This window comes from Mus pahari, chromosome 3 (assembly GCF_900095145.1).
Source record: "Mus pahari chromosome 3, PAHARI_EIJ_v1.1, whole genome shotgun sequence".
Lineage (NCBI taxonomy): Eukaryota > Metazoa > Chordata > Mammalia > Rodentia > Muridae > Mus > Mus pahari.
Window position 1 is genome coordinate 145,217,056 of NC_034592.1, and position 15,957 is coordinate 145,233,012.

Consider the following 15,957-nt stretch of genomic DNA (forward strand, 5'->3'; position numbering starts at 1 on the left):
AAGAAGAAGAAGAAGAAGAAGAAGAAGAAGAAGAAGAAACAAACGAACAAACAAACAAGAAAACAAAGAAACTTCCACCAAGTCTAAATTAAAAGGGAACGTTCTTAATCAGGCTACCGACATCATCAAAAGGCAGCAGTTAACATTATACTTAGAAGTTAAATATTAAAAGTTGTCCTGCTCTGCCCTCTCACCCCTCACCCCCTGAGGCAATCCAGAGACCTGGCCTCAGGGTCATGAGAGCAGTTAATCTATTCCCTCCCCTCACCAGCAACAGCACCCAGGAGAGCAGGTCCTGCTTTGCCTGAGCAGCACAGTAGAGCTGGCCCTTGTGACAGGGGCTGAGTGAGTCCGTCACTCATCTGGCATGTGGTGGAGCGGGAGAGGGAGTGATGCTCTGCCCTCCCCCACCCCCCATCACCCATCACCACCGAATACCTGCAGTAGTTGGGAGAGCTGGCCTCAAGACAGAAGAGCTAGCCCTGCCTCTCACTGCCCCTCACTGGTAGCATTCAGGAGAATGGACCCTAAACCTCACCATGGCAACAGAGCAGAGCTGGTCCTGATGGTGAAGGCCAGCCCCAAGGGGAGTGAGAGCAGGAAAGCTGGCCCAGCTCCTCGCTGGCTGCGGCACTTGGGAGAGTGGATCTAGGGAGACTGGGCATCACAGTGGAGTTGGCTCTGGAGTTGTGGGAATGGGTAAGCCAGGCCCAAGGACATGAGAGCAAGAGAGCTGACCTGCCTCTTGCCAAGAGTGGCATTCATTGCATGGTCTAGCTGGGGCAAGACTGGAGAGCTCATCCTGGTAGTGTGAATAAGGGAGAGAGGTTGGGCTGACCAACTCAGCTACCACCCAGGCCCAGATCCAGGGCTTTGAGTTGACTCACCCCAAAAATCTACATTATCTGTGAACTGTTGGAGTATGCAAAAGGGCCAGTCCTGCTGACCCAAAGCTGCAGGATCTCTATGGGAAAGTGGGTCCTGGGAGACTGGGCAGCACAGTAGAGTTCAGAAACAACAGGATAACCAAGAGGAGGCCCGGTGAGGAGCCAATACTGATGGTGTTAAAGAAGCCAGAGATCTCAAACCAGACCAATGACTCAGTGCAATGAACATCTGTAAGTGAAGATGTGTGGACAGAGGGACATTCTGTAGGACACACTGTGACACGCTACAGCTTCCACGATGAGCTGTTTTCTACGCTTCGTTTTGTTTATTTTGTTTCGGTTTTGTTTGTGTGTTATTCTGTTTTATAGGGGAGGTTGGCAGGGCAGATATGAAGGCACGGGGAGATAAACGGGACTGGGGGGTCACAAAAAAGTCAATTAAAAGTTTGTAAAAAAAATTAAAAATTAAATTAAAAACTTGCCCACTTCTGTGCCAGGCATCACCTCTTAATCCTTAGAACGTTCCAGGGAGGATCCCCCCTCCTGGACCATAGGCGAGCTGAAGGAGTACCCACTAAAGTTACATGACTTTAAGTCTATGGACCACCTGAAGGTCTGTCCCCGCTACAGGACAGTGCTGGCCCGCTCCAAGGACGATGGCATTGGTATTGAGGAGCTGGATACCCTGCAGCTGGAGCTTGAGACCCTGTTGCCCTCTGCAAGCAGGCAACTGCGTGTACCGGAAGCTGAAACCCAGATCTTACTGACTGGCAGGATAAGAAAGGGGACCGACGATTCCTGAAGCTAGGTCGAGACCACGAGCTCGGTGCTCCCCCCAAACATGGGAAGCCCAAGAAGCAGAAACTGGAAGGGAAGACAGGACGTGGGCCAGGCCCTGGCCCAGGACGACCCAAATCCAAAAAAACGCTCAACCCAAGATCCAGGAATATGAATTTACTGATGACCCAATCGACGTGCCTTGGATCCCCAAGAATGATGCTCCCAATGGGTTTTAGGTCTCTGTGGAGCCCTATTGTGCTGACATCACCTGTGAGGAGGTACGAACACTAGAAGAACTCCTAAAGCCCCCAAAAGATGAAGATGAACATTGCAAGATTCCCCTACTAGGGAAACACTACTCCCAGCTCTAGGCCCAGGACGATCTGCTAGAGGAGCAGGACCGGGCTCGGGCAGCAACTGTGGCTGACAAGAAAAAAGGCCTCATAGGATCACTGGCAGAACTGGACACAAAAGATGTGGATGCCCTGCTGAAGAAGTCTGAGGCCCAGCATGAACAGCCAGAAGACAGGTGTCCCTTTGGTGTCCTGACACAGTGCCTGCTGCAGGCCCTAGTGGAGGAAAATATTTCCTCTATGGAAGACTCTCCTATTCCTGACATGTCTGGGAAAAGAATCAGGGGCAGATGGAGCAAGTACCTCCCCCTGTAATCAGAACAAGCCTTTCAGTGTACCACATACCAAGTCCCTGGAGAGCAGCATCAAGGAGGAGCTGATTGCCCAGGGCCTCCTGGAGTCCGAGGACCGGCCTGCGGAGGACTCAAAGGATGAGGTCCTTGCTGAGCTGCGCAAACAGCAGGCTGAGCTGAAGGCACTCGGTGCACACAACCGCCCCAAGAAGCACGACCTGCTGAGGTTGGCAAAGGAGGCAGTGAACCGGCAGGAGCTAAGGCAGCGGAGCGGGTCCGCATGGTAGACAATGAGGTCACGGATGCCTTCAGAAAGATCCTGTCTGCCCGGCAGAAAAAGCACACACACACACACACACACACACACACACACACACACACACACACCGCAAACAAGGGATAAGACCAGACCTGGATGACCCTGAAGGAGCGGGAAAGCATCCTGAAACTCCTAGGCGGGTAGTCTTACCTGCTGCTGGCCATCCCCCCCTGGCCTGGCAGAAGTCCACATCCTTTGAAGCCTTGGCCAGAAGCTCACTATCAAATGACAACAGTCTCGGGGCTGAAACACTCTCAGGCCACCCAGCTAAGCTTTGTGCAGCCAGTGTGCAAGGCCCTACTGCGCTTGCCTGGACCTAGCGTCTGCCTGATGGCCCAGATGAGCGGGCTTGTTCCTCATTCCCTTCCCCTCTTACTGTCTCCAGCTTGTTCCTCATTCCCTTCCCCTCTTACTGTCTCCACACCTCTACCTCAGGAACTTCTTCCTTGAGATTCTGTAAAGTACAAACTTAAGAATAAAGTGAGCCGGGCGGTGGTGTGCCACGCCTTTAATCCCAGCACTTGGGAGGCAGAGGCAGGCGGATTTCTGAGTTCGAGGCCAGCCTGGTCTACAAAGTGATTTCCAGGACAGCCAGAGCTGTACAGAGAAACCCTGTCTTGAAAAACCAAAAAAAATAAAAAATAAAAAATAAAAAATAAAAAAGTGACTGCTGGGTTTTGTTTTGTTTTAAGTTATAAAAAAAAAAAAACAAAAAGAATATAATTAAAAAATAAAATAACTTCTTGCTAAAATTTGAAATAAGGCAAGGCTATTATTATTTTCCCCCGTTCTGTTTAACATTTCATTGAGATCTCAGCCAGTGATGCAAGAAAAGAGAGAAATAAACGGCAGACGAATTAGGAGTGAAATGATCTTCTACAGAGATGAAACGATCGTTTATATAGAAAAATCTTAAGGCGGCTCTAAAACCAGCTTTGAAAACTCATAAGCAGAGAGAGAGAGAGAGAGAGAGAGAGAGAGAGAGAGAGAGACTTGTAACTACAATAACAATATACCAAAATCAATCACATTTTACATTCTAATGGTGAAAAAAATGGAACGTGAAATAAGAAAAACAATTTCACTTATTGTATTGTCAGAAACCATGCCATACTTAGAAGTAAATATAACAAATGACATCTCCTCTATTGAAAATAAAAACTACACTAAAACCCACGAGATATTACAGAGAATTAAAGACTCGCCAAACAAATGGAGAGACATAGCCAGCTCGTCTGGAATAGTCAGGGGTTTTTATGTCACCTGCAGGGTTTAAAGCCTTCCAACCGTTTTGTAGGATTTTTCAAATTGGTTCTAAAACGTATAAAGAAATGCAGATCTGCGAAATGATCCTGTGGAAAGGACACGTGTGGGCCACTTCATCTGACACGGTCTCTGTGATGCTGCAGTGACTACAGCATTGCCCCAGTGAGGAAGGCTGGGAAATGCACGGGACAGAAAGAACAGCACAGGGCCCGGGAGCAGACACAAAGGGAGACTGGATTTTTGACAAAAACAATAAGGAAGGAGCTGTTCTGAAACAATTAGAGGTCTGATATGGGGTGGGGGTGGGGAGGTATTGACCCTCACTTCCTGCCTCTTCCCTTCCCTGCTCTTCACCACACTCAAAAGTTAAAGTGATGGGCTGGCAAGACAGCTCAACAGGTAAAGACACTTTGCAACTCTAGCTTAACAATACAAGTTCAAAGTCCAGAATCCACATAAAGGTGAAAGAGAGCACCGACTCCAGAAAAATGCAACACATGCCATAGCACGTGCACTGACCTTTGACACACACATGGATACACACACACATACACACACACAGATGCATACACACACAGATGCACACACACATACACAGATGCATAAATGTACATCCACATCTACACGTAGATGCATACACACACACACACACACACACACATATGAGGTGGGGAAGGGAGGGAGGTCTCTGAGCTTCCTGCTTCTACCGCCATCCCTCTGGACCCATAGCCAAAACGAACTCCTCCTTGGGTTGCCCTAAGTCATGGTATTTTATCAAAGCCACAGAAAAGTAAAGAGCACAATCCGCCTGGTCCAGGAGAAGGCTGTCTGCAGATTAAGACAAAGGAAACTGCCTTTCACCAGCCTGAACTGGCTAGAAACTTTCTCAAGGAAGAAGAAAGGAAAGTGAGGTTGTAGCTTGGCCTGAGGGTCCCCTCCTTTTGAGGGCCAAGTCCCAGAAAGAGTCCAAGGGCTGGAATGGGGTCACCTATGGGCCTTCAATTCCTGGCCCTGCACATTATTCATTGGCTACCTTGGGCATCAGACACAGTGGTGCTCAATATTACCAACTTGACTAGACTCACACAACTATGAGGAACTGTCTAGATGAGCCTGACCCAGCGGATGCATATGAAGGATCGTCGAGATTGGGTTTAATTAAGGTAAGAAGACTAATCTTAACCACGGACAAAACATTCTAGGGCTGGGGTCCTGGGCTGAACTAAAGGAAAGTGGGGCGACCAAGCAGCCTTCATTCACCTGTCTGTCTCCTGAGGATACAAAGAGACCAGTCGCCTCAAGCGACTCAAGCCAACATGCTCCCAACCCCTACCTCCAACTCCCACCCATCCCACACCTACCTCCCACTCCCAACCGACTATGATCGATGGCACGCTAGAACTATGAGCCCAAGCAAATCCTTCCTCCCTTAAGCTACTTCTCACAGGATATTTTTGCTGTCAAAACTAGACAAGCTAGTGCAGTCTCCTTTCGGGTGGAGTCAAGGAGATACACCTTAGACTTGGCAGAGGGGTCTCGGGATTTCCAGAGCCCCTGTGTGGACTGAAGACGCTGATTCGAGCTTTCCAGAAGGTCCCAACTTGACTGTTTGCTAAAGAACAAGAACCAAATCTCCTTCTTTGGTGACTTACACATTTACATATAAATTGCTACCTAATGGCTCTGCCCTCCTTTATCTTAGCTCCAGATTCTAATGAGCTGGAAAAATGTCCTGTGCCAGGGAATAATGATACTTCCAGGCAAAGGGAGAGAGAGAATGCGGTTCCTCGCTTGCTGTGCCCTGGGGAAGGTAGGGGGAGGAGAACACAATGCCCCATCCCCACTGGGATCCATGGCCTACTGTCTCAAAGGAAGAGAAAGAAAACATTTTGTCACAGTTGAAGACAGGGTGGAAAATTGGGCATGCAAGTATGGAATGCTTGACACAATTTGTGGAAAGGGAATCATAATTCTGTTCGTTCTGCCCAGCGTACACACTGCAAATACTTCATCCAGACAGAGTGAAAGTGAAGATGAGGCAGGAACACCATCTGGGAGGTGATCTGTCACCAACCTTAGCTGTTCAAAGGCAGAGAGAGCTCTGCAGACACTCAGCGATGCTGGAAGGGACCTTCTTCCTGATGTCTGCCCAGCAGCAAGGTGTCAAGCTGGTCTCCCCGACTTTAAACACATCTTTGGAGTTGTGGCCCAATGGCAGAGCTGAATGCGCAAGGCCCTGGGTACAATCCCCAACACCTCAATAAATCAATATATCCGTTTATTTTCTTCCCACCATAATATGTGAGAAGTTTAAGAGTTGAGAAAACTCTCATGCCCGTAGCTCACTTATGACTTGTCATCCAAGCAGTGACCGTCTGATTTCCACGTCCAACGTGTCCAGCAGCCCTCGAGCAAGCTAAGCAAGCACTGTGCCATGAACTGGGTCACCCAGGCCTCTTCTTACTTTTCTTTCTTTTTCTTTTGTCTTTTGTTTTGTTTGTTTGTTTGTTTGTTTGTTTGTTTGTTTTTGAGACCAGATATTGTTCTATACCCTTGGCTGGCCTTGAAAGTCCAGACAGGCTTTAAACTTGCCATCCTCCTGCCTCAAAGCCTGCCAAGTTCTTGGAATTACAGACCTGCATCACCAGGACCAGAGCAGAGCAGAAATTCTTTTTTTCCTTAAGCTAACACTTTTTTTTTTCATTTATTTATTGGAGAGGGGGGGGCATGCGTTTGTACATGTGCCATGAGGTATGTGTGGACATCAGAGGGATGCCTTTGTAACTTTCTTCTTCCTTCCACCATGTAAATCGCAAGGCTAGAACCTTTAACAAATGAGCCATCTTGCTGGCCCTCAGAACAACAACAACAAAAAATCTTACCTGAGGTCCATTCATAAAATTTTGGGGAGGGTGGATCATAAGGTTTTTAAAATGTTTTCTCACACTTCGAAATGAAACGTACCATTTCCATCCAAGCTAAATGTGGGCAACAAACTAGAGCCTGTACCGTGACGCGACGTGGCGTGACGTGTCTACCAGCAGAAATCACAGATCCTGATACCATATCCCAGTTTGTTCTGTCTGGAAATGATCTATAATAGCCATGCTATGGGATTTGAATGAGCGAGTTCATTAATCATGCATCAAGCAAAAGCAGAAGAACAGATAGCAAGCATTAGAGAGAGAGAACAAACCATCAGAAACATGGAGCGTCCAGCAGATGAACGGCTAGGGAGCCCAGCAGAGATCGTCACGCCTGAGTTCCCAGTGGGGAGATTTCCAGGCAGTGTGTTCTCTCCACATATGAGCTTCCAGCTTCTCTTCCCCCACTGTAGATGCTTTTATATCATGGGATAAACAATAGTAACCTCTGTGGTAAATGGTCTGTCTTCTAGCCATTCTCAAGGGTGCAGTGTTTTTAATACCCATAGCTGTCTGTTGCCTTCCTTCCTCCCTGTGACAAGGTCAGAGGGCCAGCCTGCTCCAGGAAAAGGAGTCTCTGAGGACACTTAAGGTAAATGTGCCTGAGTCTGAGACAAAGGGACCCATCTTGTCCCCAGAGTCAGCTTTCAACAAACAGCATATGACAATTTACAATTGCTATTACATGCTGATGTCGCACCTATTATCATGTTTATCACTATTTCAAAATATGCCAGTGGTCAATAGACCTACTCCTGAATTAATTAGAACATCAGCCGGGTAGGGCGGTGCACACCTGTGGTCCCAGTACTCAGGAGGCTGAGGCAGGAGGATCAGGAATTCATGGCCAGCTCAAGCTATATGAGACTCTTGTCTCAAAGAGGAGAAGAGAGAAAAGGAGAGTGGAGGGGAGGGAAGAGGAAGGGGAAGGGGAAGGGGAAGGGAGAGGATGGTGGTGAAGGGGAGGGGGAAGAAGAGAGTGCAAGCACTAGCCAGGCAGCTTCTAAAACTACAGCTCTGCTCACTGCCTTTGCCAATTCTCTGACTGTGAATACTTCTACATCGCTACTGCCAAGTTCAAGGACAGCTATGTTTAACAACTTGTTTGCATATTTCCTGAAAATGGAACCATCAGAATCATCTAGGAGTGTGGACAAGGTAACTGCTGCACACCAATGGTACCAGAGTGGCTTCTACTGGACTCTTGCCTGTACCCTGAAACACACACACACACACACACACACACACACAGAGCAAATCCCTGTGGTGCTCAGTGTGATAAAATGAATAAATTTTATGCATGCATCTCAAGTCCTTAATCTATTCCAGCAGCAACCATAAGCACCTCACAGGACCTGTCTCACTCACGCCACCAGCCATGACATAAGGCAGACACTCCTGGAGCTGTTTCCAGGGAAAGGTGAGGAAAGATGTCACTTTGCCACCTGGAAAAATTTGGTGAAGTCTAAAGACCTTTTGGTTTTCATAACTGGGTTTGCTACTGGCATCTAGTGGGTAGATGTAGCCAAGCACCCTAGAACACACAGGACATTCGCACTACCCAAGCCAGAATTATCCAGCCCCAAACATCCAAGTGTCTTGGTCAGCCAGTCTACCAATCAGTGAACTCTGGGTTCAGAGAGAGACCTGCCTCAAAAGAATAAGGTGGAGAGTGATTGAAGAAGATGTCTAGCATCAACCTCTGACCACCATGCACGTGCACACGCACTAGAATACACACACAAGCACTGTTGAGGTTTTGTCTGTTGCTGTGTATTACAATGCTAAACTCTGTGCCTAGAGGTCTAGGCCTATGAGTGACTTCTCCCCATTTACAAGCTTTTGTTATGCAAATCTTGTTCCTTGATTTACAACTATTGGTTAAATAAAATTGGCTACAGCCAATTACTGGAGGGATTAGAGGTGGGTGGGTTTTGAGTTCCCTGGTTGGGGGTGGAGAAGAGAGAGGAGAGAAGAAAGACCAGAAGGTGGAGGAGGAAGAGGGAGAGGAGAGGAGGAAGCCTCCATGAAGGGAGATGGACCATGAGCACATGGCCAGAGGAAATAACAGGTATGTGGGGTACACTGCTGGGGAGGTAGCGAGGTCGCAGTTAGAAAAAGTAAATTAGAGGTTACTCCCCAATAATTGTCAAGGCCAAATAAAATAACCATAGTCCGAGTCTCATTTATTTGTAAGCTAGTTGAGGATACGCTTCAATTGGTTGCACTACAAGCACACACAAGAATGCATGTTCTCACACACAAGTGGACATACATACTACACATGTTCATGCACACACAATGGACACATGAGTGAACGGAGGGAAGAAGAGTGGCTGCAGGTATCTAGATAGACAGCTAGACTCCGCCCTTCTCCCCCCCACACACACACAGCTCTCTAAACCCTGTACTGAGCCAAGATTCCAAGATACCAGGAATCCAGATGAACTTTGCTGCATGGATTGAAAAACAGCTCTACTCCAGTGTCTTAGCTAGGGTTTCATTGCTGTAAAGAGACACCATGACCAAGGCAACTCTCATAAGGGACAACATTAATTGAGGCTGGCTTACAAGTTCAGAGTTCAGTCCATTATCTTCATGACAGCATCCAGGCAGACATGGTGCTGGAGAAGGAGCTGAGAGTTCTGGCATCTTGATTGGAAGGCAGCCAGGAGAAGACTAATTCTTCCACCCTGGGCAGAGCTTCAAAGGCCACCCCTACGGTAATACACTTCCTCCAACAAGGTCACACCTCCTAACAGTGCCACTCCCTATTGGGCCAAGTGTATTCAAACCACCACATCAGGTATATTCGTCAGGGTTATGGGGTGTATTGGAGGCTTATGGGTTACAGTCTGGCTAGTCTGACCATGGCTGTCTCTGAAGGAAAGTCTAAGAATCCAGTAGTTGTTCAGTCCACAAAGCTAGATGTCTCAGCTGGTCTGGTATATACCAGAATCCTGAGGAAGTAGGCTCTAACACTGATGAAGGAATGAACTTGCCAATGAGAGCAAGGGCAGGCAACCAGAGAGCAAACTCTTCCTTCTTCATGTCCTTTGCCACAAGACGCGTCACAGAGGCAGAGGCCCAGATTTAAAGTGGGTCTTCCCACCACAAGTGATTCAAGCAAGAAAAAAAATATCCAGTACCCAAGCAACTTGGGTTTCAGTTAATTCCAGATGTAGTCAAGTTGACAACCAAGAAGAGCCATCACACAGGGAAAACCAGAATTGCCCAAGACAAGTGTGGCCTCTCGAAGGAGAGAGCACAGGGCTCTCTGTTTGATACTGGGAGGGAATGCTACACAAAATTTACCAGAACTCTCCAGAAATAACAAATACTCTAGAAGTGAGTAAACATATTAGGAAATTGGGGGTCCCTTTGACTGTCTAAGGAAATGGTGTTTTGGTTTGTTTGTTTGTTTGTTTGTTTGTTTTTTATATTATGTATTTGTGGTGTGGTGATATGTAAATATGCCCAAGGAGGCCAGAGGTGACAGAATCCCCTGGAGTTGGAGTTATTGGAGGTTGTAAGCCTAGCATGGTACACTGCACCTGAGTCCTCTGCAAAAGCAGGGCACACTCAGGAGGCAGAGGCAGGCGGATTTCTGAGTTCGAGGCCAGCCTGGTCTACAGAGTGAGTTCCAGAACAGCCAGGGCTACACAGAGAAACCCTGTCTCGAAAAAAAAAAAAACAAAACAAAACAAAACAAAAAAACAAAAAACAAAACAAACAAACAAACAAAGCAGGCACACACATAACTGCTCAGCCATCACTCCATCCCCCAGATATGTTTCTGAAACTGTCAAGCAGGTTCCCTCATTTTCCATCCCTATGACTTATCATGGTCTGTGTCTCTTCTCCTCACCAGCCGTTGCTCTATTGTATGCATGAATGTCTGCGACCGTGTATGGGGGGGTGGGGATGTGCAGAGGCCAGAAGTCAATGAGTCAATGTCACCTGTATTCTGCAATCCCTCTCCACCTTATTTTTTGAGACATGGTCTCTCGTTGAACCCAGAGTTCACTGATTCAGCTAGACTGACTCTCCAGCGACCCCCAGAACTGGGATTGCAGACACATGTCACCTTGAGGAATTCTTACTGTGGCTGCTGGGAACTGCGCTCAGGCCCTCAAGCACATTCAGCAAGAGCTTTATCTCCCCCTGCCCTCATCCATGTTTAAGAGAAATACACACACACACACACCCCGCAACATCAAGAGGCCATATATCAGCTTGGAGTCTATCTAGAGAGCGTAGCTTTAGAAGCTGACCTGAGGCACGCCTTCAATCCCAGCACTCGGGAGGCAGCCTGGTCTACAGAATGAGCTCCAGACAACCAGGGCCACATGAGAAATCCTGTCTCAAAAACAAAACAAAACAAAACATACCGGCCTAGCTTAATTCCAAAACTTTCCCTTTCCATATTAAGGGCAGATCTTGGAGGTATGAGCCTAGAGTTTCTAATAAGCAGCCGTGAGGTGAGATTTAGTAAGATCAGGAATGGATCGCACCCACAAGAAGGTGAAACAACAGAAAGAGACAGGGAGAGCGCGTGGCCAAGAGAAAGGCATTTGCCTGAATCCCTTGGGGACACCTCCCTTATGCCTGGTGCCGTGGGAAGGTGGGGAGCTAGAAAACCACCAGGGAAGGGATAAAGAAGGACCAGGGGGCGTTCCACACAGCTGAAGTGCTAATGCTATGCCACGGGGTTTCCCAAGCCACAGCGCAGAGAAACGGCTGCACCACAGCGTTTAATTAAAAAAAAAAAAAAAATCAATTCTACAAGCCCAATGAAAGAGGTCTGTGATCTGTGTTGGGACAAGAATGTACACAGATGTGGGAGGACTCTGAGACATGAAGGAAAGAGGGTCACAGAAGTAGCTACTGGTGTCTGCTGGGAGCCCTGGTGGAAGTGGATGCGTCTGAGCTTATAAGAAAGGGCAAGAAGCCACTTCTGACTGCCAAGGCGAGGCAGTCTGTAGCTCGTCAGACAAGTGGGCTGGTCACTACAAGAATGTATCCAATTTAGCGGTCTCTCCTGAGCTCCTTCACTTTAAGACGCCCTGTCCCACCTCTGCAGATGGTCACTAACAGCACCGAGTCCCCTGCCAGATGGGGGTGCTGTGCTCTTGAAGTCAATCTCCAGAACGATCAACTAAATAGACCTCTATTCTTTGCAGATTACCCAGTCTGTGGGTAAATTCCGTTATAAGAAAAGAAATCAGACTAAGACATGAGGATGGCGAGGAGAAGTTAGTAATCAAGACGCTTCGATGCAATAACGTTGTAAAAGTTAGACTGTACATAACAATCCATCAGGCACACAATCAGTAGAAGTGATTTTTCCTTTTGCCTCAGACTCCAATAAGGTTCAGCTCAGCAAGGTCACTGATCTGTTGATTAAAACTTTTAATAGTTTGTTCATCGTGAGGGATTTTTTTTTGTATAGTTTCTTTTCTTTTTTCATACTGCATTAAAAATCTATTTGATTGCTAGGTTGTTGGTGGGGTTTGTGTATTTGTTTCGATGCCTTCTTAAATTCTGCCCTGAGGTAAGCTATTGAGTTAACCTCTTCAGTCTCAGTGCCGAAGGATAGGTCTTGGGAGAGAGATCAACCATGACTCAGTCGTGGATACCCAGGCAGCTAAAGTGAGATCACGGGTGCTCTGTGCCTGAACAAGAGTTGACCTTCAAGCCAAGTAAGGGCACACCAGCTGCCAGCAACGCATTCCCTGTGTGAGGACTCTCATGACCACCAAGTGAAATCGATCAGAAGGAGAGGGTGATGAACGTCCCTGAAACCGTCTTCTGCCAGTGACGCTGGAGACATAGTCTATAAACGTCTCATCCTCCTTGTCCCTCACATGGGAGGATTTCTAGATATAATTCCACGATTCATTTCCCAGAGTTCCCAGGTGAGATTTCAGTTATCCACAGTGTAAGTGGCTTTGATAACACACCCACATGCTGGGTCCTTTCTCCATCTTACTGCCATAACCTACAGGTTTCTTGGGACACCTCCCAGATCTCCGAATGTGCTGGAATCCCTACTCTCAGGATCTGCTTCCAGAACAATCCAAACTAAGACATTCATCTATCCTTTACTTCTCTGGCCTTCTCTCTCTGTGGAGGGGAAAAATGGAATATTCTGCCTCTTGCCAGCCACACTAATTAACCTGACATCAACTTTAATCACCCTGTTTGGTGATTACTAACACTGTCACGATTTCCAAGCAGAGTTTAACAATGATGGGAGGCGGGGGTGGGGGGAGCTAGAAATACAACTACTTCCTTAAGACCATCCAACCTGTGGACGCTTACCCAAAAATGCTTCACTGTTGGGGCAGACAGTGCGGGCTCCCGACAGGTACAGCAGATCTGCATGTCCCTACAGGAAAGGCTTTGGTGCTTGCGGGGCAAGAATACCATTGTGCTGGTTACATTCTTGTTGATGTGACAAAATACCCCGACAAAGGCAACTCAAGGGAGAAGGGTTCGCCTCACAGCTGCAGCTTACAGTCCACCACAATGGGGAAATTATGGCAGCAGGAGCTTGAGGGAGCTGCTCACACTGCATCTGTAGTCAGGAAGCAGAGAGGAATGGCAGTGTACGTTCAGCTAGATTTCTCCTTTTTATGCTTTCCAGAACCCAAGCAGAGGGAATGGTTCTGCCCCCAATGGTCTGGCCTTCCCACATCAATTAATGTGATCCTTACAGACGTTAATCCTTACAGATGTTCTCAGAACTTAACCTTAATCTAGATAACCAATGAGAAGTATGACCAGAGGCTCATCTCATGCGTGAATCTTGATCTTGTCAAATTTACAGTTGAGATTAGCCAGCTCGGTCATAGCTTACAATGCCAGCATAGGGCATCTGAGAAAAAAAATCCAGCTCTGGAGAAATGGTTACCTTGTATCTAGGAGCAGGAGAGCATTTCTCCACCCCAGAGGACCTCCCTGAAACAGGGACATGCTGCTGGCCAATAAGGTGGCAACCATTATCCACACTGATGTCATTGCCCCAGGTGAAATCATTGTGCCAGCCCCGAACTATTGTGTGGGGCCCCAGAAGACCTCCCTCTTCCAGCCTTTAGGCCTCACCACTGCCATCTCCAGGGGCACAGCTGAGTGATGTACAGCTGATAAAGTTAGAGACAAAGCAAGAAGCAGTGAACAGTGACTGCTGTCCCTGTGACCTGGGTGGCTGTTGTCACCCCTGTAACTTCACTGCTATCACCGATGCTCTTGCTACATCTGCTCTTTAGCCCCAAATGATACTGAAGACAGGGGACCGTTGGAGGAGTCAGACCAGGACCACTAAAGAGCAATCCAGTCAGCTTTATTTGAAAACCATGGAGGCCAGCACACACATGGGCTCTGAGCATACCCTAACAGGAGAGACCCTGACTCCCAGCGCTCTCCAGAGACACATGTCTTCGGGGTGATTGCCAGCCAGGACCAGGAGCCAGCCTGGATCTGAGATGGGCTCTACTGAATGTCTGTAATCTCTGCACCTTGGGTGGAAAAACAATTGACAGACGCCTTTCCTGGCCATTAATTCTTTACAGCCAACTCGGAAACCCTTGGGGCAATGGCCGATTGATTGCAGTTACTGTCTGCCTGGCCCTGAATTCAGAGCAGGGAGCATAGCTGTCCCCTTCCCCTCTTCATACACTTCTTCTCCTGGTACCCTCTCCGACCTCTTCCCAGAGCCTCAGAGGGGCCAGAGAGAGCTGCCTGTGCAGATTGGAAGAGATAAGAAATGGCCTTCTGTGCAGAGAAATGACAGTTTAAAGGCCACTGGGTTAAAGAATCACAGAAGAAAGCGATTGACTCACGATTCTCCGCACAAAGTATTTCTCAGTGTGTGTGTTCTTGAACTGTGGTCTCTTTGAATACCTGCGCCACCTTACATGGTAAGTCTTATTATTAAGCCCAGAGGACAGATTGAGGACACTGGGAGTGGATTTGGACTCCAAAGGGATCCTCTTCCAATGTCCCGAATTGCTATCTTCCTTCAGTAAACATTCTCTATTATATCCATGCTGTCACCAGAAGAGAATAAAAAGGAAGCGACATTTCCCTTCCCCACCCCACCCAAAGATAGAGACAAAATCTTCCGTGGTATATCCACCCTTGCTAACCTATCTCTCTCACAAGAACTATTCATCACCTGCCGTTGTGTGATCTCTCACGGGGAGACATGAGAAATGTCTATTCGCCCCAGACAGAGCACCAATGGCCAACCAAAGACACAACTCCAGCCAAATCTAGCTTAGTTTACTTACAAAAGCATAGGTGAAGGCTGGCTTGCAACCCCATATGTGATTTAACAGCCCCTCCATTATCAAGAAACCTACTCCGATTGGGCAATAAGTCAAGGACGTTGCATCCCCAGAGTTCCTACAGGCAGCTCCACCGGAGAGTGTTCTGTGCCTGGTAATTGTTCACCACTTTTATAACCTTAGTCAAGGGCTTCCAAATGATTGCTAGGAAGACAAGATGCTGCAGACAGCATCAGACACAGCATGACGCTGCCTCCTGTCCTGGTTAGCTTTACCTGTCCACTTGACACAGCCTAGAGTCATCTGAGAATAGAGTCTCAGTTGAGAAACTGCCCGGGGATATATCTGCGGGGGATTGTCTTGATGGTTAATAGAGTCAGTAGGGCCCAGCCCACTGTGGGAAGCACCATTCCCTGCGTAGGTAGCCCTAGGTGGTCTAAGAACTAACCAGGTACAAGCCTGCGTGCCAGCTAGCAAACAACAGCCTCCGCCGTGCCTACTGTACTTTTGACTGTGAAGTGGGTTCCTTGATCAGAATAATGTTGTGGGAACCAAAGATATGGCTCAGTGTGGAGGAAGACTTTTAACCGTGTCTGATGACCTGAGTTCGATCCCTGGAACCCACATGGTAGAAGGGAAGGACTGATTTCTGAGAGTTGTCCTCTGACCTCCAAACACACAGAGAACACACACACACACACACACACACACACACACACACACACACACACACACAAAATACCCACATAAAAAAATAATGTCGGAGCTGTGCATGGTGGCACACGCCTTTAATCCCAGCACTCAGGAGGCAGAGGCAGGTGGATTTCTGAGTTCGAGGCCAGCC

General features: G+C 47.7%; 1 pseudogene; it reads left to right on the plus strand.

Moving 5' to 3' along the window:
- The first annotated feature begins 520 nt into the window (after positions 1-520).
- LOC110318060 overlaps positions 521-15,957 on the plus strand; it is a 17,983-nt pseudogene continuing 2,546 nt past the window's right edge.